This window comes from Zonotrichia leucophrys, chromosome Z, assembly GCF_028769735.1.
Source record: "Zonotrichia leucophrys gambelii isolate GWCS_2022_RI chromosome Z, RI_Zleu_2.0, whole genome shotgun sequence".
Taxonomy (NCBI): domain Eukaryota; kingdom Metazoa; phylum Chordata; class Aves; order Passeriformes; family Passerellidae; genus Zonotrichia; species Zonotrichia leucophrys.
In genome coordinates, this window is record NC_088200.1 from 10,130,842 (window position 1) to 10,152,165 (window position 21,324).

A 21,324-nucleotide genomic window follows, 5' to 3' on the forward strand; every position below is an offset into this window, starting at 1 on the left:
CCACTATCAAAAGAAGAGGAAGTTATTTCATTATTTTGGACCTACCCCTCGCAAATGCTGCTTCCTCAGCAGTCAGATTTTGCTTAGGGCACAACTCCCTTCCAAGTCAAAGAATTGTACCCTGCACCGGAGGAGTAAAGGAATAGCAAAACAATTGCATGATATGTTATGTATAATAGGAATTACACAACCTTATCAATACAAAAAAAAAAAACATGTAAAAGGATGGAAACATATTAGGTCATGTTCTGGTCACAAACCACTAGTTCCCTTTCCACTGTGATCCCCCTATCTTTGCTTGCATCACCTCTGAAAATGCTCCTGATGCCTCACTGACCATCACTCAAGGGCTGGTGACAATGTTTGCTGCACATCTGTCACCTCTGGCCTGCACCTTACCTCCCCAGGAAGAGACACATGCACTGCATAACGATGGTCTTTCAGAACCAAAAGATTATTTTAACATGACATGCACACAGAGTGCCATCTTGGGGCAACCTGCTATGAAGTTTTCCAGATATTTTCTCACTGTAGGAACTACAGGCTGGATTAATTTCAGCTCAGTTCTGCTGCCTGTATTATATATCTGAGTGCATGTCTGAGCTGCTCGAAAAGAAAGGTGGCGTTTTGAAGGAACAATTGATCGGATTTTTCTATTCATCAGCATGAAGGCTACCTGAGCTGCCCAGAGCACTGCCAGATTCTATGCCCTGAATTCAGGAGCAAAAGCTCTGATAGCATTTATTTTTGGTCAGGTGACTGCACATTTATACACACACCTGTATAATGATTAAATTAATAAAACCACAGAAAACACAGCCTGCAAGAAATCAAGCCTCTGCTTTTAAGAAGTCAGCCATTGCCCGGGGGGAAAAAAATATGAACAGCTGATTCTTGGAGAAATTACTAAAAATTAAAGCACTAGCACACTGGCAGAAGAGCTGAGCTGCTCCCGCTATTCTCTTGTGCTGTGGAGGCAGTGCAAAGCACCAGGTCTCAGGGCTTGGTTCTGCTTGAGTCCATGCAGGATCAGTCCAAAATCAGCGCCATGTCTTACCTCTGATGTTCAGCCTTAGCCCCACATGACCCTCAAACCTGTGTGACAAACACACAAACCCCACTGACAATCCCTCAGGGGGAGCAATGTGAGGGCATAGAGGGGTTTCCAAGACCTGTGCCTAGACCACAGGAGAGCAATGATCCAAAAATGACCATACAACATCAGTACCACACAGAGTTGTTACACAGCAGAGAATAAATGCTCTGAGGAGATGAAGAACTGCATTGTAGTAACACTTCTATCCTTCTTACCATAATTTAACACCAACAGGAAAAAATACCAGCCCTTTCTATAAATATACTTAAAGTATTACTACCATGTGTGTGGAGAAGGGTTTTTGCACTTTCTTTCATTGCAGAGCTTAAATCCTGGCACGCTCTCAAGTGAAAGATGAAGCCAGGGGTCTGCTGAGAGCCTGTGTGTGTACCACAAACCACCAGGCGCCCTGGTGCAGCCCAGCCCTGCCAGCAGCTCAGCTCCTGAGGGCCAGGACCAAAATAACCCTGTGGGAAAACTTCCAGAGCCACTACCTACCCACTTTAACAAATACAGCTCACACTAATTTTCAAAATTCCCCGTTTTATTCACTGAATAACAAATATGCATGAGAAAGACAGCAATGGAATTTAGAAGAAACAGGTCCAGTGTTTAAAATTAGCCCCTATGAAGAAGCATGAGAAGACATGGGACAGGCAAAAAGAGAGATTACAAAGTAAGAATACATCATCTGTAGAACAGATACAAAAGCAGTTTCTGCTTTAATACACAAGGATGGCATCCCCTGCACACAACTGTCCATACAGAGAGCATGAACAGCAAAACACTCCTATGGGAAATGCCCTAGGTTGGAATAAGCTGGTTTCTACCTGACAACCATGAGGCAGACCCAGAAGTCCATCTTTCTGTGCCAATTCCTACAGGGCTGAGTGCTTGGACCTAGAGAAGCGTTTAGGAGAAGGAGGGATGGGCTATGAACAGTGTCTGCAGTGTGGTCACCAACCAAGCAACAGCGTGCAGAAGGGTGAGACCATGAGTGCTATCATAAGCTACAAGGAGTCCTCATCTGGGTGACCTCCTGCCCACATGATTGAACCTACCAGCCATGAAAAAGTATGGCAAAGTATGGTAAGTACAGCAAAGGAAACACAAAGTGGTGTCTCCTGTGCTGAAGGGTCAGCCAAAGGCTGCCACAGCACCAGACCAGATTTGTATTGAAGACCCTCTGATACCTCAAAGAACATCTACACAAGTGGACTCATCCAGGTTGAAGCAAATCTGGATGCAAGTCAAAATTACTCTTCTTGGTTAATGGGACATGGGATAAAATAAAATCAATTTGTAGTAAAATTTCCAAAAAGTAAACTGTCAGGGAATTCCTCACGAACAGCATCTCATGAGGACAGATCCTTATTTTCCTCCTACACCACCTGAGATCCTTCAGCCAGGCAGGAAACCACCAAATACCAACAAAAACCATGAAAACAAATGGCCTCACGCTTTTCCTGCAGGCCTTTGCAGGAATGAGTGGGGCCAGTGCCAAGCAGAGAGAATGGATACTGGCAACCTTGTGGTAAAACACTCCCGACCTGGACTACAGCTTTTGGGAGAGAAGTTTCTGCAGCCTGCAAAGACAAAGTCAGGCCCCAGGCTTGCGTCACCCCACCCCTGAGTCATGCCACCAGGCAGATCCTCTCCCCTGCCACCACTCCTCAGCCTGGTTCATGTAATTATTACTGCAGAGCTGCAATCATCCCTGTGCAAAGCCGGCATCCCCACCCACACACAGAGAAAAGAGCCACAAATTCAGCACCTGAACGCGAAACTGAGACCCCAGGATAAAAGGATAAAAGCAGGGAGGGCTCCCCTCAGGCTCCTCAAGGGATTCAGGCAGGGGATGCTGCCTGAGATACAGGATGCCCTACATAAAGGGGACAGAAGAGGGGACAGAGCAGCAGTGGGGGATGGATAATCTGCCTGGCTCGTGTCTGTGACCAGGTTATGTCAGGTGCTATTAAGGCACGAAGTGTGAGCACGCGTGTCTGAAACCCCACTGCGGACTGCTCCAGCAGCCTTGAAATGAAACTTCCTTTAAAAAATACAAATATTTTAAAAATAAAACAAGAAAACACCAACAGCCAAACTGAACACAGCACGCCATATGCAGCAGTTAAGAGAGAAAAACACGCACCCAGATGTGCCCAGGGGAGCAGGCCAAGGAGACCCACGCCTCCAAAGGCACCCTCCTCCCCCGGGCTGAGCGCTGCCGCTCCGTTCCGCCTGCTCAGCTCCGCCGCCCATCCACAGCCCCCCAAGGCAGAGCCGCGGCCGCCGGGGAGCTCTGCCTGCCTTCAAAGAGCCTAAACTGGGTCAGCAGAACGCAGAGAAAAAACCTGATTAAAGCATGAAGAGAGCTAGCAGACCTGCTAGCTGGCTGAGAGACAGCAGAAGGCAGGGAAAGGCACTCACAGGCTCTGCATCTCCTTGGAGGCACGGAAAGACAAGGGCTGCTGGTCCCCCATTCCACAACTGCAGGGAGGGAAATGTGTTTCTCAAATCTGTAATGGGATGCAGGCAACAGAAACACATTTGGGGATGGGGGAGTATAAGTAGATAAGTGTGTCCCTCTGTCCTCCATGCAGCACTCTGCCTGGGGCCACCCTCACCCACATTTCCAGTCAATTTATTCTGACTTAAACCAAGTGAAACAATTTAAATCCATGCAAATCTAAAATCTTTCATGAGCCTTATGGCTACAACTTGCACAATCCTTTCTTGTGCCTGAATAAACCCAGAGATGTTGGAGGAAGAGCCCCAACAGCTGCCAAACACAAGCAGCATCTTTTGGAAGCAATTAAAAATGCTAAACAGGATAAACAGGAGACCATAAGGAGGAAGATTTGTTTCTCTCACAGAGTCTTCAGACCTTAAAATAAAACAAGCCAAAACCACTTCTGCCTCTGCAGGTGAAGTGCAGCAAAAGGATTTGGGGGCTGCCAATTTCCAGGAGGGAGGTGGATCCTTAAGAAGCACATGAGTGCTGGAACTGTAATTCGGGTGACATTTGGACAGAGAGTTTTGCAAACCACAGAACTCGGAGCAGCTGAGAGCTCTTGCAGTGACCAAGGCTTTACTGATGTCCAAACCAGATGTGGGTGGATAACAGAGATGCTGTTATCCCCGGGTACCACCAAAACCTCCAGGACCATGCACCCCATCTGCCTGAAACCTGGCATAAATCGAACCCACTCTGGAAAACACCTTCCCCAAGCCTCATTGCCGAAAAGACAAACAGTTTTTTCTCCACAGATCCTGGGAAACCAGCTCCAGATCCCTCTGTGGAGCTGCACACCAACCACCCCTGTGGTCTGTGGGCCCACACAAAGCCATTGCACCCTCGTCCTGACCGCTGGCTCCAGGGTGGGCTCTGTATTTGCTCAAAGACGTCCAATGAAAATATCAGCTTAAGAAATCACAGCAGCACGGGATGGGTGGGGAGAACATTCCCTGCTAGAAAGAATCCGAGCTCTGCACTGCACACGCCATATCTAGATGTTGTTGTAAAGACCTCTGTCTACATAAGGAGCAGGAGATTTGATCTAGTACGCAAATAAAAATCAGAAATCTCTCCTGTCAGCCACGGAAAAGGCTATCAATAATTCATTTTAACACAAAAGGAGATCAAAGAGAAATGCTGTGTTAGTTTGACATTTTGATATGTTGGTTCAGGATTCTTCTTTAATGTAATATGTAACAAACAGCACAGTTCATCTATAAATGCCAGACATGCTTGCAAATTGTTGAATATAGCAGGTCCTATTAATATTCACTTAGACTTTTCGAATTAATTCATTTTCACTGCCTTTATATCACTTTTACTGCCTCTACCCAGCAGTTGTAGGTCAAGTGGAGCTCTCAGAAATGCTACACAGACTTTCCAAAGATAAAGTTTCAAATTTGTAACCACATTTCCATTTATTTCTTCATGTTACCCACCACACAGCTTAATGTCCAACCCAACTTATTTGACTATTACGTACTTGCTGTGAATTTCTTCTGCAAATTGTACAGTCAGGAGCCAGAATGAGGTGCTTTTGTCCTAAATCAACTGTCTGTGCAAGTTGATTCTCATATATTGTGGTTTAATTTCACTTACAATTTCCTTATGGGCATTTGGTGGAGTGGATGAAGTATATTATACTCCAGAAAGCACAGGCTTGCAATCCACAGATTTCAGTGTTATGTTGCAAGAGGTATTTATTGCAGTGGAGAACTGCTGGCAAATTTAACATGTATTGCTCAAGCTCAGTCTGTATTCCCTTTGCTGTGCAGAAGACACAAGGGGACTCACATCTTCTAAATTTAAGTAGGGTAGGGCAAATTTCTTGCAAGATAAAATCCCCTCTAAAATGCAGAGAACGGTTAACTCTCTGTGACTTATCTGTTCCAGGGTCAAGTAGAAAAGTAAATACTCCTGTTGTTACATCACTTTGATTAAGGATTCTCTTTAAAGTACATTTTTAGGCAATATTGAGGCAGTTCTTTTAAAAGCTATTTCCCTAGAGTAAAGTCCTTGATGGTAGCAACCTTTGTTTGAGCCTGACACAGTATTGTGCTGTCTTTGAATGAAAAGCAGTGGTCACTCATGTCCTGAGCACGGCTGGACAGTAGAGACTCTTGGATATGGACTTGTAAATCCATGGCTTTTCTAGGTATTGCAGCTTTTAAATTACTATTTACACTGACTGCTCTATCTAGAAAAGAGCTGTAGTTTGCTGGAGGGGGCAACAATTACTGAATGTGATGACACTCCAGATGGGAAAACTGTTACCTGATCCAGGTGATAAACTTGTATCACCCTTATTACTTCCAGTCCATTGAGAACAGGAAGAGCCAAAATTACAGTTTTTTTTTTTTTTCTCCACATGTCTGCAGAGTGCCATGATGACATTTGCATCTACTGGAATCTATGGCACTGCCGCGTCTCCATGAACAGAGCTCACAAGACTGAACTGCTTTTACCCATTTGGAACCAGGTGGGTCAACCTCCCTGCCAGGGGAAAAACTGCCAGAGGAATGCCTTTTCCTCACACACTTCAACCAAAGGACTCCCATCCCCAGAAAATCCAATCCCCAAAACTCCCACCCCCACACACAGTGTCTCTTGGATCAGTGCTATTTGCAAGGAAGCAGCGCCAAGGACAAGATCTTAAAGCCAGGGCCACCCACATCTCTGTGCCTGACTGTCTCCTGGGCATCTCTGAGACCATGCAGGTGTTGCACCATATTGAGGAAAGCAAGTCCTGGCCATGCCTGCAGATGATATACCTGCAGGTGGGACCAGCTGGTCCCAAAGGTGGCCTTGGGTCTTCCCTTAATTACATGTGGAATATGCACAGGGAGTAGAAGAAAAATGTTCAAGCTAAATACAGCTCTCAAGTTCTTCCTTAGTCTTGTTTTCACACATGCCAATAAATTTGTTAAATCACTTAGATGCTTTTGAAAATTTTAGTCACTGTTGGAATGATCCCCAAAAAAATCCCCACAGAATTTAAAAAAAGACACTGCCACTCACTCAGAGGGCTGCAGTGAGAACTACAAACCTCTGAAACATGTTTAGAAAAGCCACTCTGGAACAGGAGGTAAGGAATGGCCACAGCCAGCCAGTAACAGACTGACAGGCAGCAGGGTCCCATCTGGCAGCATGAATTTTATTTCTGATTACAAAAAACACAGCCCAGAGGCGCAGCAGCTGGACGAGGATCTGGAGCTCAGACTGTGACCCCCCACCAACATGACAGCTCCCAGCTTCTGGGACAGAGGTCTGAAGCTGGTACCCTGCCCTGGTCCCAGCAACACCACAAAATGGAGAACAGAGCACTGAGCTGAATTTAGGGGGGACTGAAGCACAAGACACAACTTTACATGAGCCTGACCACTGTCAGATCTTCACTTGTATCATGAAATCAGGAGCGGGGGGGAATCCTTCCCTGACATGCAGTACGAGCACAAACAAGTTATTATTTGAAAGGCTGTACAAAGGTTAAGTCTTTAATCCCCTTAATCCAGACGACAAACAAACAAAACCCCAAGAATGGGATCCTGGAGCACAGCTGAGTGTGCCAGGTCTCTTGTGGGGGCTCTCTGTTCACATTGCTGCAGCCAGTTATGAGCCTCCAGCTAAAAAGTTGCTGCAATGAAAGTAGATGCAGGCACGGTTTTATTCCCAGTTCTTTAAAGCTTATCACGGGCAATTTGGCAGCCTGGGCTCATGTTTCAGTGAGCAGGGTTTAATCCTGAGGTCAGTGGTACCAGGGTTACTGGATTTCCAGGTCTGGCTGCTGTTGCCCTCCTGCCGACTCTTGAGTGCAGTGACTCCTCCTGCTTGTTACTCCTGCCCAGGGAAGATGCAGATTCTGCTGAATGAAATCAAGAGTGGTGAAGGCAGGGGAGGAATCACATAGTGAACAGAGCAGCATCAGAAGATGAACTGCAGTGTGTTTGGGGGCCGAGGAGAGCTCCTCCTTTGGTGCACCTTACAGAAAAAATTTGGGTCAATGCAATGCATGCCAGCATTTGTACCACTTCCAAACCATGACACTGTGGTAAGCAGACAGCAGAGCAGGCACTCAAAGGGTTAAGCGGATTTAGGACCTGACCTGGGTTTATAGAATACTGGGAAATTCTTCCACTTATTTCAGCAGGAATTGGGTCAGCTGCAACCATGCATCCTAAATGAACCGCAGGAAGAGTGTCGCTAATTTCAGTAGTAGTATTCATGCAATTCAAAGTAGATGTGTGGTTATTTACCTTGCTGAATTAAGTCTACAGGAAAGGTTTAAGCCAGTGAAATAAGCAGGACCTTTAAAATGGCACCATCCTCTCTGCCTCTCTATCCTCTTTGCCATACAGCCCATCACAAGCTGATGAGCTACCAAAGCAGGAGGTGCAGGAGCTTGTAATTAAAAACCACATTTCCTCTAAAAGTTTTTCTCATGTTTTCTGTATCTGTCTTACCAAGTACGAGCCATTCAGTGCAGATTCTGTCAATTTAAAGAGAAGAATTGGTGGATATGATCTAAAAGGTCACAACTTCAGCAGTACTTAGATAAGCCAGAAGAAGAGTTAACAGCACTGATTAAGCGCAACCCTTGACAAGAATTTCTGTCTTTTTGGAAATAAAAAGTCCCCTTTCTCCTCATTTTGGAGACTCTTCAGGTTGCTGCAACAGCTCCCTAGGCCTCTCCCCACATTGCTAGAAGTTGAATTGGAGCCAATCTCTCACTCTGAGCAGAGGTCAGGCCAATCTCACTGGCAGACCAGCAGAGCACGTGGAGGCTGGAGGGCTGCGAATGTTCTCTGGTTGTGGAGCAGTCACTCTGGTGAGCATCAAGCACACCAGATCCACGTCATCCCTGCAGTCCTGCTCACTGTGTCCCCACCTCAGACAGAGCTGCAGGTCACACACAGAAAAGAAAATGCAAAAGGCAATTGCACGATGCAGACAGAAATTATGGGATCCAGACTCCAAATGTCAGCATACAGGGCGAGAAAAAGAACACAAAGGCCCCTACCTGAGCTGATGAGACCAACACTAACCAGATCCAAAGGGATGTGCAATGACACAGCTGTTCTCCACACAACTCTCTGTCTCTCGTCCCAGCAAATTCTACTAAAGCATGTTATCCATTTGAGATTATATGTGCAGTGAGAGGAAAACTAGATGGGAGGAGGTAAAGAAAAAGATACTCAGCACAGATCCCAGTTTGTAACTGGGCCCTGAATTACTGTTGGAACAAGGCTCTCTCTGCCATGAGGATGGCAAGTGTCTGATCTCATTTCATAAAACTGCAAAGGTCACTGTGAAATTACAGCTCAGTTCTGGTTTCATTTGGAAAGAAAAAAAATCCATGGCTCATTTAGATCATTTGGGAGCAGTCAGTCTTCTCCCAGCACACAATCCCATCTGCCCAGTGTTTCACCCCACTTTCGCAGAGCCCAACAGTTGTGTTTCAAGATGCATTACAAAATCGAAAGGAAAGGGGCAATGACTGTAGAGCCCAGAAGGGGTGAAAAGGACTATGAAGGGCAATAAAACCCCTTATTTACAGGGAGACTGCTCATGCCATCCCCTATCAGGCTGCCAGGCCCCCTGCCTGCCTGAGTGCTGACAGCCTTTCCATCCCTGACAGTTCACAAGGTCGTGGTCCCTGCTGACATTTCATTCCACTCACCAGCCTGGTTTTCCTTAGCCCCACCAATTCCAGGCCTGATCTCACAGCCAGTAGCTCAAGAATATGACGATTAAAGATTAATGTTATAAGTGCATGGGAAGTCGAAAAATCCAGATTTTTTTTTAATGTCAGACCAGACCTATTCGCTTTTAAACCTTACCCTCACGCTTCAAGACACCAGGCCAGGAGTGTCACTTTTCCCCAGCAGACTGCAAATGCATTCTTCCTTTCAGCTGCCAACTAGTTTTGTGGGCTAATATATTTTTCTTTATTTAATTATTCACTGCAACACATGAAACATTAAGCAGCTTCTTTCCATGAAGAAATGAGTGCTGTTTCCCAATGACAATATGCTAAGTATCCTTAATAACAGGAATAAGGAAATGAGTTTACTAGAACAAAGGGGGAAAGGGCAGGGAAAGCTCAGAGCAACTAGAATTTACTAAAATTTACTCAGAAGCTGGAATTTACTAAAATTTAAAAAAACACGAAGACTTCATTTCTAAGAAAATGGTCACAATTAGCTGATCTGGGAAATGAAAGCAAAAAGAAACAGACTTTTAAAGTGCAAAAAAAATGTTTTCTGATATGACTTCTGGCCTACAATTCTTCTCTTTCTCAACACTGGTGGCGACGACGGGTCAGTGAGAAAGAAGCCACAGATGCGATGTTACAATATGTAACAGTTGTGTTTTCTTAATGGCGCTAAACCCTTGATAGCTGTGAGAAATGTGTGTTCTCCCAAAGAACAGAAAGTTAAAGGCTGAAGTCATCAACAAAAGCCTATCCAAGCCACAGTTTTTCCTGTGAACGCAGGACTGCAAACACAACTTCCAGTCTATGCCCTACTCATTTAATGTCTTTTGCAGCAGCAGCAAGAGATGGTCTCATCAGGTTACAGAGCATCATGACCCCCTGAGAGACCCCACAGCACAGCACTGCCAGCTCACCATCAATCCAGGGTGGGACAAACCTGGAGACCTTGGCATCTCCACGGGCTCTGATGAAACTCCTCACTCTGCCCTTGAAAGCCTGGGTAGGATTGTGTGGGCGAAAGGATTTTTCCTGATTCTGGTGTTTATTTGTTGGGTCACAGAGGTAAAATTATCTCTGTTTGATTACTTAAAGCTGTTGGCTGTGGAGATAATCTGTGCATTAGCAGCTGTACAGTGGGTGGTTTGCAGTTCTGAATCTGTGGCTGGAAGCAAAGAAGTCATTTTGCACAGCACTTTAAAACCTAAAATTGAGCACACAGGACAAAAAGCCCTCCACGGCACCATGCAGAAGCTGCTTTCTGCAAGGAGAAATCCTCTCATTTTCTGGAGATGAGGAGGGTGAGTGTCCAGCCGTGTCCTCCTGAACTCCCCCACCTCCCATGGCAGCACCCATGGAGAAAGAGCACCTCGAGCAAACACTGAGTGGAGCCTTAACGCCTGCATTGCAACATCTGTCTCTTTATGCTTTCACAAAAGCAGGCTGATTACCAGCAGCACAGCTTAAAACAGTCCTTCTCAGCAACTTTGTTTAAGAGCCACAAACTTGCTATCACAAATCTAAATCCCATTACCCTTGGGAGGAAGGGGGACTCAAAGCTCCCACCTGAGCACAGGTTCTCTGGGAAAGGTGGAACAATGCTCCTGAGCACAGTGGATAAATATTTAGAGTGCAAACACTGCTGGAAACAATGATCTAAACTCTTCATCTGCTAATCCACCTTAGCAATCTGCTAAAGCACTTGTGTCTGTAGGAGAACCATAGCAAGCTGCCCCTTCCCAAGGCATTACTTCCCAAGCATTACTTTGCTTTGCACATTTTTCTCTGAGGATTTGCAATTTTTCTTCTCTTACCTTCACTTTGTCTGCAGCTGCTGAGCTTTAGTCCTGCCAAGGAGGAGTGGGGGCAGTTCTGGGCAGATTTCAGGCTGGAAGATTTATAAAGAAGAGACATCAAAATCAAAGAGCAGAAAACCGATAGAAGATAGCAAGGGACAGGAAACTTGCCAGGGACAGGAATGACAAGAAGCAGAGATGCATACTTGTTTTATTAAAAATCTGCGTATGAAAGCAGAGAGGAGCATCCTCACACACAACAGACCTGCTCCGTGCTATCTCTTCACTTTGGCATGGCCTGAGACAAAGCAGAGACACACAGCTCATGTTAAAGTTTAAAGTATCACCTACAGGGGGGTTTTGGTTGTTTGGGATTTTTTTGGGTGGGAGGGGGCAGCAGTTTTGCCAGCACTCTATGCGCAAGTGCCTTACTATGGTACACAGACACGTGCAACCTCCACACGGCCACAACTGCACCAAAGATCTGTAGGCACAACTAATAATATCTGGAACACATTAAAAAATTAGAATATATAGTTCCCTGAGCAGCTGTACTACTTTTCTCACAGTCTAATTAACATACATTGAGGAGCTCCCAACAATCACAGGCCCAAGGTCGTGTTTAGCTTCCTTTCTAAACAAGGCACAGAAAAATACCTTCAGCATTGGCAACGCTGCAGTCTCACATGTCACAGAAATAAAACTTCAAAGAGTTTCTTTGCCATAAGCCCCCATTTTTTTTGTTTGTTTTTAATTTTAAATCACATAAATTAATCAAATATGGCATATTCGTGGATTGGTCCACCACCTCTCTTTTTCCAGCCTCACCCATTAAAATCCTGCCTGACTTTGTGAGCAAAACTGGAGTAAATTCATCCCTGTGTATTTTATAATGCAAATTATCACACTGAAAAATGCACCTCAAGGAAGACAGCCAACAGACAACTCATTTTTGTGAAAGGGGTGGGAATGGAGGACAGGGAGGCAGCCAAGGCAAGAAACTGCTCAGGTTTGCAGATCCCAAAGGCAAGCATTAAAACATATTTTGATGCACTCCCAACATTTCCACTGCCATCCTTCCCGCACTTTAAAAGCTATCTCCACTGTGGCACCAATTTTTATCTTTTAGCAAATAATTTAAGATAGTTTTATCTGCTCATCACCATAAAGAGTTAAAAGCGACATGGTCTGTATTGTCTCAGGATGAGAAAAGGGACAGACAAGGAAAATGTTTTATTTACGCTTTAAAATTGGATGTGAAAAGATTTATAAATGGATTAATTTTAATTAGTGTCCTCATTTTATTAACAAAAAAAAAAGCATGCCTTAAAATTAATGCATTGCTACCCTGAGTATTAACAAATATGTCAAGTCTTTGCTACTTTTAAAGCTCCTTTGTTGCTTGGAGTTTTTTTATTATATATCAAAAGCAGCCTCTGATGAGGCTAATTTTCAAAAACCATGATGGAATACAGCATGACACAAACATTTTTCTTGTTTTTTAACAAGGCAGACCCAATAACCATCGTTCTTTGGGGTGAATGTTTGCACTGTGGCCTTTGTGCCCCTCCTCACAGCCTGGTGGAGGCAGGTCCATCCCCCAAACTCATCCCAAAGAACCTCTTTTCTGTTTGAGAAGTTAAAACTACGTACCCACCCCAGAGCAGAGGCATTTGAACAATGGCTTTAACATTTGTGTTTCCTTGAGCTGTTTCTCTGGTGGCTGCAGGAACTGGATTCCTTGCAGATAAAGCACAAGTGTGGTACCTGGGAAGAATTTTAGAAGCCCACATGAGATGCCTTGGCATTTGTGCTGTATTTCATTAAGGCACCAAGCAAAATGGAGACACAGCAAGGCCAGAACTAGAGATTTCATTTCTCTGGGGTTCAATAACACAAACTCTACCTGAGTTTCTTCTGCAGATGCCAGGACCACAGACAGCAGAGATGTCAACCATCAGCCTTTGTGCCCACACTGACTTGTGACAAGCACAGGGAGGTGTCTGCCTTAGGGGGTTTACTTGCTGTACAAACCACATAAAAGATCTCAAGCCATTTGCTATCTCCATGATACCAAGGCTCAACCACCTCATACACAAGTTCACTTGTATATTCGCTTGTAGTATTTTTCACATTTTAGGACATGTCTGAAGGCATGTCCTCTCCTAAACACAGAGTCCTATGAGTAAGCTCTCTCATCTGAGCTGCTTCTTCTTGTGGAAGTTCCATCAGATTCAGCCTTCCCCCCACCCACACCACCTGCACCCAGCACTGAAGTTCTCTTCAATTCCCACTCGGTCACTGCAGCCTCTTCCCTCCACACCGTTAATCTGACTTGCCTCCTCTACAGTCAGCACCACAAATGAATTAATTAATTTTAAAAATTAACACCGCTCTATTCCTGCTTTTTTCTTCTTCTTCTTCAGCTCCTTGCTCCAAGAATCTTCCAGTGCTGAACTTGACATGTGCTTTGACTCTGCACACAAGGAGGGCTTGACCCCCCTCAGTCACTGCAGCCCTTTTCTCACTCAAGCCACTGAAATTATTTCCTGTGCTGGAAGGGGCTGGAGAGGAGCTCCCATCAAACATTCCTACATCTCCAATGCCTCCATGGCCACCATGAGCTGCCTATGTCCACACCAGGTGGAGGGGACCAGCACAATGACACAATGCCCACACCCACACACAAACCGGGCCGTCTCTTCATTGTCTTCTTCTCTTCCACATTTCTCCTGTCAGCACCCTGCCCTCTCTGCACCACCCAAACATGTGGATGTGACTGCTCTCTAGCTCCTGGCAGCCTGTCTTCAGGCTCCTGCTCCTATTCTGGCAGTCCAAGAAGGAATAACATGGAACTCTGGGCGTTCTGGAGGGCGTGCTGCTGTTTAACAGCCCCAGCAGAACCCGCCTGAGCATTTTAGGGTATCACAGCTGTGCATGACTGGCTTGTGAAGGATGGAGTCTGGCACCTCCCTGTGCTCCAGCCAAACAAAAGGGAGGAGGAAGAGAGACAAGTGACACTTTCCCCTCCACTCGATGAAAGCAAAATCTGATGGAGGCGTGGAGGGGGGAGAAACAGTCTGGGGCACTAAGCCCCTTATTAATTAATGCATGTTTTGAAAAAAAGAAATGCAACAGTGCACTCATTTCAGCTGGTTTTCTAGGAGCTTTTGTGACCTTAATAATTCATGTTTATGCAAGCTGCTTATAATGTTAAGCAGTTGGGTTTTCTAGATTTTGTCCATTGCATTTAACTGAGATGAATATATCTAGCTGTGAAATGAGGTTGGTCATAATACTCACAGGGAAGCTTTAAAAAAAATTAGAGTGCTTTCAGAAGGGCTAACAAAATTCACAGATTTGTCTGAAATAATTTTCCATCTATTAATAATACACACAATATAAGAAACAGAAAATAACTTTTTACCCAGACTTGTCCTTTCCCTTTGCTTTTCATGTTTTGGCAGCATTTTCAACACCATTTAATTGCTTCTTGAGCACATAATCAGCGTCTCCTGCCTGTTTTGCCTTTCTTCATAGCAAGAGGAGCATAAAAGGGGGGATTACAAATACTAAAGTGGTCAGGAAAACTAAGGGGCAGGTGGAACTCATATTTTGGATATCAGTTTGGGCTCCTGCAATGCAGAGCAATAAATAGCAAGAGCACTGCTAGCACAGGGAGAGGGTTTACTATTCCAGGCTTGTCACGTGTGGACACACAGCTCCTCTGGGACACCACTTCAGACAGTAGCCTGGACTGAGCAGCAGCTTACACCTGACACTCCAGGTAGTCACAAAAAAGCATGCCAGCACCCAGAATAAGCAGCTGCTTATTGTCCTGAATACCTTTATAAGCCTTTCCCAACACACCAGGAATATGACTATTCCTACACACTCTTCACTGAAACAAGCAGGTTCCTGAAAAAATCTGCATTCACTTTTTATCAACACAAGATAGGCCACTTTTCTCACTATCCCTTCAAAATTTGGTGATTTTTATGGGGAAACTGATGACGTGCTCTTTCCTGAGCACCTTCAACAAGGAGACAGGGACACTGCTGTAAAGGGTCACCTCTCTGAAATGCTGGCAGGCTTGTGCACGTCCCTGCCAGGCCATGTTTAAACTGGAAGCTCTTCCATAAAGACTCTTAGTTGGTTTTTAACCTGACTTTATTTAAACAAGTTCTTATTTAAGAGAAGCAGTGTTCATTTAAACTGAAATCACAGCTTGCTCCCCAATGCAAACTGCCAAGGGCACCTCCCAGCAAACAGAAAGTTTCCGAGTGCAGCTGAGGAAGAGCAAACTGTCCCTGCAGTGCCAACAGCATCATGAAATAAATGGAAGTGGGAGCTGAAAGGAAAAGATGACTGCAAAAGACATGGGGTTTTGCTCCAGGATTGCTCTGGCTTCATAAGAAATGGGTTCCAATGGATCTTTTTTCCCCTCCCAAATAAGGGATGTTGACTCTTGACACAACCTACACTCACTGACACTCAGAGCCCACACAACGGCCTTGAAATACCAACCATTTTCACCAGTCAGTGCAGACAGGTGAACTCCAGGCAATTACAGACCAAAATGAAACCTGGTGATTTTAAGGCAAGTATTAGGTTTTCCATAGAAAACCTTAAGTTCAGTTTTAACAGACTAACTAGTTTGTTAAAAATAAAAAAAAAATAATACTGTAATCAGTTTTAGCAGCTTACAGTAGGTCTTGGAAGAGCCACCTTCCTCCCTCCACAACAAAAAACAATGGATCCAGAGATCCCTATGAGTATCAGCCCATGGCAGTAACATTGCCAACAGCTAATGTAATGTCAGCTGTCTGGACTATCTGATAGTACATAAAGTTCAAAATATATTTCCTTGCATACCTACATGACTCAGATTAATAGTTTTACTCATTATAGATTAGATACCTAAATCAGTTGGCATCTAATCCAAGCTCCATCAAATTTAAGGCCGTCCTTAACCCCAAGGTAGGATTAGCCCCTATGAACACTGAAGAGAGACACTAAAGATGTCATATCATGCCTTCCAAACAGCAGGACCTCTTGCCTCCATCAGAGGGATCGCTCTTGAGCTATCCTCCCATCTATAGGAGGTATTAAAAGGCCACAGATAAAATCATTAATCTCAAAGCAGGATGCCTCCAGTCAAGGCTTCCTACTCACAGGCTCCATTTTTCCAGTGTCTGTATGTACTGAAAAGTGACTCCATTAGAGCACCACTCCAAACAAGAAACACCAATTCTGAACAGTTTCCCCATGTTTCTCAAGCTGAGCTACCATTTCTGATGCTTGCCCACACCCACAAAAGTCATGTAGGACATTCTGCTCTTCAGACGGACAAACTTGAAAAAGCATTAAAGAAACTTGCAACTGTGACACCTAAACCTTTCCCTACCTCCCAACCCTAGATGCACATGAAAAGAGGGCAGCTGCCCCCTCTTTGGCTGTGATTCCACAGTGATCACAACCAGTGATTTCACATCTATCAGACTGCAGCACTCAGGCTGCCTCCATGCTGGCAGCGCCACAGCCAGCCAGAAGACTCTGACAATGAATGTTCTTTCTGCAACTGTAACTACAGGCCATTACCTTTCCCATGGAATACATTTAAATGTAAATAAATGTACAAAGTACCAAATTATTTACTGGGATGCTCTGCAGACAAACAATGCTACCTACCCCTAAGAATCAAAATTAATTGGAGGAGGAAGAATCTTTTAATTGATACAGCTCTATATTGTAAAATGGCACTTGAGTGATAGGCAATTACACTTTAAGCAATTTCTATGATATAGTGTCTAACAGAACAGATACAGCAGGAAGTAAAAAACCCAGAAAGCCTAAATACCGCAAGAAATAAAATTTGTGTGCACTCTCTGTGTGATCAATGCAAACACAACCACAAACATTTGCATTACAATAGTGCAGTAAATAACAGCCTCACAGCTGAGACATTTACAGGCACATTAGTAAATAGACTTTCACATCTCACAGAGAGGACAGCAATTTATTCAACCACCCAAATAAGACACCTTGCATCACAAGTCATGCTTTAATTAGAAAGGATCCTCCCGAAAGTAAAGCACAGGTGACCCAGCAGGTCCTTTGCACCCTACACCTCCAGGAGCTGTGATTCACCTCACTTCAGACTACTCACGGCACAGAGGTTTAAATCCTTTGATGAGCATGTGGACGTGGCCTGAAAGACAAGGCTGCAGGCCAAGCTGAGCCCTCACAGCCTGCTCCCCAGAGCCCACACCTCTCAGCAGCCACGGCGCACCAACCTGAATAACTGTGCATTCTGGAATGGTGCCACCCATTTGTTTGCTGCGTTTATTAATTTCCAGCTGAGCTACAAGACATAGCTCATTTTCCCATACAGAAATGCTCGTAGTTTTATTCAGAAGATAAACAGGAGGATGTTTTCTACTCCATAATGGATTCCTGCTGGAATAGGACGTGTTACGTGTCATCTTGCAGCCCAAACTCCATCATAGCAATGAAGACATTTCTCTGCTCAGCTCCTCACCTCAAGATGCCGAAGATTGAAATACAACCCATATGGAGGAAGGTTCCTCTGTGGTACAGAACATTAAAGGGTGGGGAAGATGATTAAGAGAAGGGGAATATAATCTATGCTGCTGAGAGCCTGGGAAGAAAACAGAAAGCTGGCCTGAATTCAGCATATTTGTATTCCCAGATAAACATGGTGAGCATGTTCCCAGCAGAAACACCTGTGAGGAAGGCTTGAAAATTGGAAACTGACACTGCAGATCTGGGATGACCACAAGACAGGCAGTCATCACTTGTGAAACTCCTTCAAACTCAGGCACACTGGGAAAACAGGTAAGAGCATAAGAACAGGATTAATATTTTAAAGACGAACAGCTGGTTAAAGTTTAATACCTGCACCACTTGTCATCTGAAATCCTTCATGAAGGGAACCGAGTTCAGATGAGACAGGGACTTTACTCTTTAACATGAGGTCAGTTGCCACTGAGGCTCCTGCCAGCCTTGATTAAAGCTGATGTGCTGACAGCCAGGCACAACAATGAGCAGAGGTGGCTGCCAGGGTCCCATCCTCCCTCCTCCCCAGCACAGGGGACACAGAGGAGCTGCACTGTGTGCCTCAGAGCGTTGGGGTGGCATCAAGAAAGCAGAGCCTTTGGGGTTTGTGCTCTGCTGCAGACTCTGGACAGAAGCTTTCTCAAAACCCATGGATGCCAAGTGTCTCTTCGATCTTTGTACTGAGAAGTGCACACCACAACAGACCGCAGTCATCAGTTTTCATTGGCAACCTATCTTCCCAAATCCCTCAAGTGGATGGACAGCAGGATGGAGACTATGGGGGACCAAACTCCCTCCTACTCTAAGCAGAGATCAGGTCTATGACCACCTGAATACTTAATGTAAATAAGGCACCACCACGTGTGTAAGCTCACAGGACCAGTGAGGTGCATCCCAGAGCCCTGAGGGAGTTGACTGATGTGGTTTGCAAGACACTCTCCGTGATATGTGAAAAGTCCTGGCAGCGGTGAAATCCCAGGCAACAAGGAAAGAGGAAACATTGTACCCATCTTTAAAAGGGGAAGAAAAGAGAACTCCAGGAATCACCTGCCACCCTCTCCTCTGTGTCTGGGAAGATCATGGAAGACATTCTCCTGGAGACTGTGCCAAGGCACTTGGAGGACATGGAGATGATTTGGGACAACCAGCACAGCTTCACCAAGGGTAAGTCCTGCCTGACCAGCCCAGTGACCTTCTGTGATGGAATGACCACATCAGCAGACAGGGAAGGACTACAGATGTCATTTATCTGGACTTCTGGAAAGTCTTTGACATGATCCCCCACAATATTCTTCTCTTTAAATTGGAGAGACATGGGTTTGATGGGTGGACTGTTAGATGGATAAGCTGGTTAAAAGGTTGCATCCACAGAGTATTGGTCAGTGGCTCAGAGTCCTGATGAACATCAGTGACAAGTGGAGTCCCCCAGTGGTCTGCACTGGGATCAGTTGATTTATTATCTTTATTTATCACACCAATGAAGGGATCAAGTACTCCTCATCAAGTCTGCAGATGACACCCAGCTGAGGTGTTTGACACACCTGAAGGACAGGATGCCATCCAGAGGGACCCTGACAAGCTGGAGGAGTGGCCCATGGGAACACCATGGGGTTTAACAAGGCCAAGTGCTGGTGCTGCCCCTGGGCTGGGACAGCCCCTGGTAGCAGCACAGGCTGGGCAGGAGCAGCCCCAGAGCAGCTGTGCCCAGAAGGGCTTGGGGGTGCTGTGGGTGAGAGGCTGCACATGGCCCAGCCATGGCATCCCAGCCCAGAGAGCCAAACGTGTCCTGGGCTGCACCCAGAGCCCCGTGGGCAGCAGGGCAGGGAGGGGATTCTGCCCCTCTGCTCTGCTCTGCTGAGACCCACCTGGAGCACTGCATCCAGCCCTGGGCTCCCAGCACAGGAACCACAGGCACCTGCTGGAGCCAGCACAGAGGAGGCCACCAAGGGGATCAGAGGGATGGAACAGCTCTCCTACAAGGAAAGACAGAAAGACGTGGAATTGTTCAGCCTGGGAAAGAGAAGGCTTTGGGGTGGGACCTAATTGTGGCCTTCCAGGACCTGAAGGGGAGCCTGCAAGAAAGATTGAGTGAGACTTGAGTGGTATCCTGTAGTGATAGGACAAGGGGGGATTCCATCAAATTGAAAGAGAGAGGATTTAGATTACATATTAGGAAAAAATTCTTTGCTGTGAGGTTGGCAAGGCACTAGAACAGTTTGCCCAGAGAAGCTGTGTTCAGGGCCAGGTTGGATGGAATTGGGAGCAACCTGATCTAGTGAAAGATGTTACTGTCCATAGCAGGCAGGTTGGAATTCCATGACCTTTAAGGTTCCTTCCAAACCTGGCCATTCTATGATACTAAGACTATCAGTAAAAGACACAGTTCAGTATTAAAGCCAGACTTTCCCCACACCACCAGGCAATTGCTTTTGCCCAGTAAGCAGAGAGAGAAGCAAGAGTGTGTTTCTTCAGTCAGATCACAGTTAGTGATTTATACAGGTGTTGTATTTGAGGAGCAGAAAAACCCTGCTCCAGCAGGAAACAAGCTGTCTTTCACCCATCTGGGAAGAGGAGAGCATGGCTGAACTTACAGACAACATGCAACAGGATGGTGGCATGGGTGAGAGGACATCTAGGGAAGTCCAAAGCACTTACAGGAGACCAAGCAGTTGGGCTGCTCTCATGCAGATCTGGAATACCAGGAGGCAAAATCAGGATGTTTTCCCTGGAAGGCAACAGTGAACACAGTGGGTTTGGCATCTGCTTCAGGAGGTCCTACCTCTGTCAAAATTCTGGACAAAGCCTGTTTGTCTGAGAATTTGCAAAGAGTGGAGGAAGCATCAAAGGTCTCCTTCGTTTTGTAGGTCAGGAAGGCTTTGGGTTTGGCAGGGTGTCAGCTCATGTATTCTGTAAAGTGCACTTTAATTTTTCATTGTAGCAGCACCTACGGACTTTGATTGAAATAAATAATGAACAAATTTGTATCATGAATCTAGGAATCACTCTCTTCTGGTCCCCATCATGGAGAAGATTTTCTTCCCAGTGACAAGTGTTAATGCATTTATGCCCTAGTTTCCCACAGTGGGTGTCACTATTGAAGTGTCAGGAAGGAAGGTTAGAGCTGCTTTTTCAGACTGTTCCTGTCAGCCTCAGCAGTCCGTTTTGGATGAAAACATCCCGGCAGAACACAGCCTGAAAGAAAGCTGGATTTTAAACAGCACAGCAAAAGTCTTTGTGCTGTATATGATTAAAATGTAACATTGAATAGGTCTTTTTCCCTCTCTGAGTCAGGGAGGACAGCTCCACTGTGTAAAAATTACAGGGTTTTTTTGCAGAATGACAGAAGTTTCATAAGTGTTTAATGTAGTTAAGAGACCATTTTCCATGGTTTTCTCATTTTTCAATGCTGCTCTTTCTGACAAGTCCCCCAGCACAAATCCTGGCAGGTACTGTTCCACTTGTGAGAGCTGACAGGGGACAGCTGTCCATCCACCATGGTGAGGCCCCAAAGCAGTGCCTACCTTCGCCTCTCACATAGCAAAAATGGTCAGAACCAAAACCCAGTGGGATCCAGACACTCTGTTAGATTTCAACCATTCTGTGTGAGGTCAAGACAATTTTAATA

General features: G+C 45.3%; 1 protein-coding gene across 7 annotated transcripts in view; it reads right to left on the reverse strand.

Annotated features, from left to right (window-relative positions):
* The window catches only part of PDZD2 (PDZ domain containing 2), a 201,078-nt gene that overhangs the window by 175,217 nt on the left and 4,537 nt on the right, over positions 1–21,324 (reverse strand). For 3 of the 7 annotated variants that reach the window (XM_064735302.1, XM_064735301.1, XM_064735294.1), the window contains exon 2: positions 11,139–11,212. The exons of 1 other annotated variant lie outside the window; for it this stretch is intronic. The gene's annotated coding sequence lies outside the window, so the exon portion shown is untranslated. Of the gene's footprint in view, positions 1–11,138; positions 11,213–11,326; positions 11,415–12,773; positions 12,823–20,354; positions 20,369–21,324 lie in introns of those variants that run through there. 3 more of the 7 variants (XM_064735298.1, XM_064735297.1, XM_064735296.1) reach the window with 3 other exon arrangements.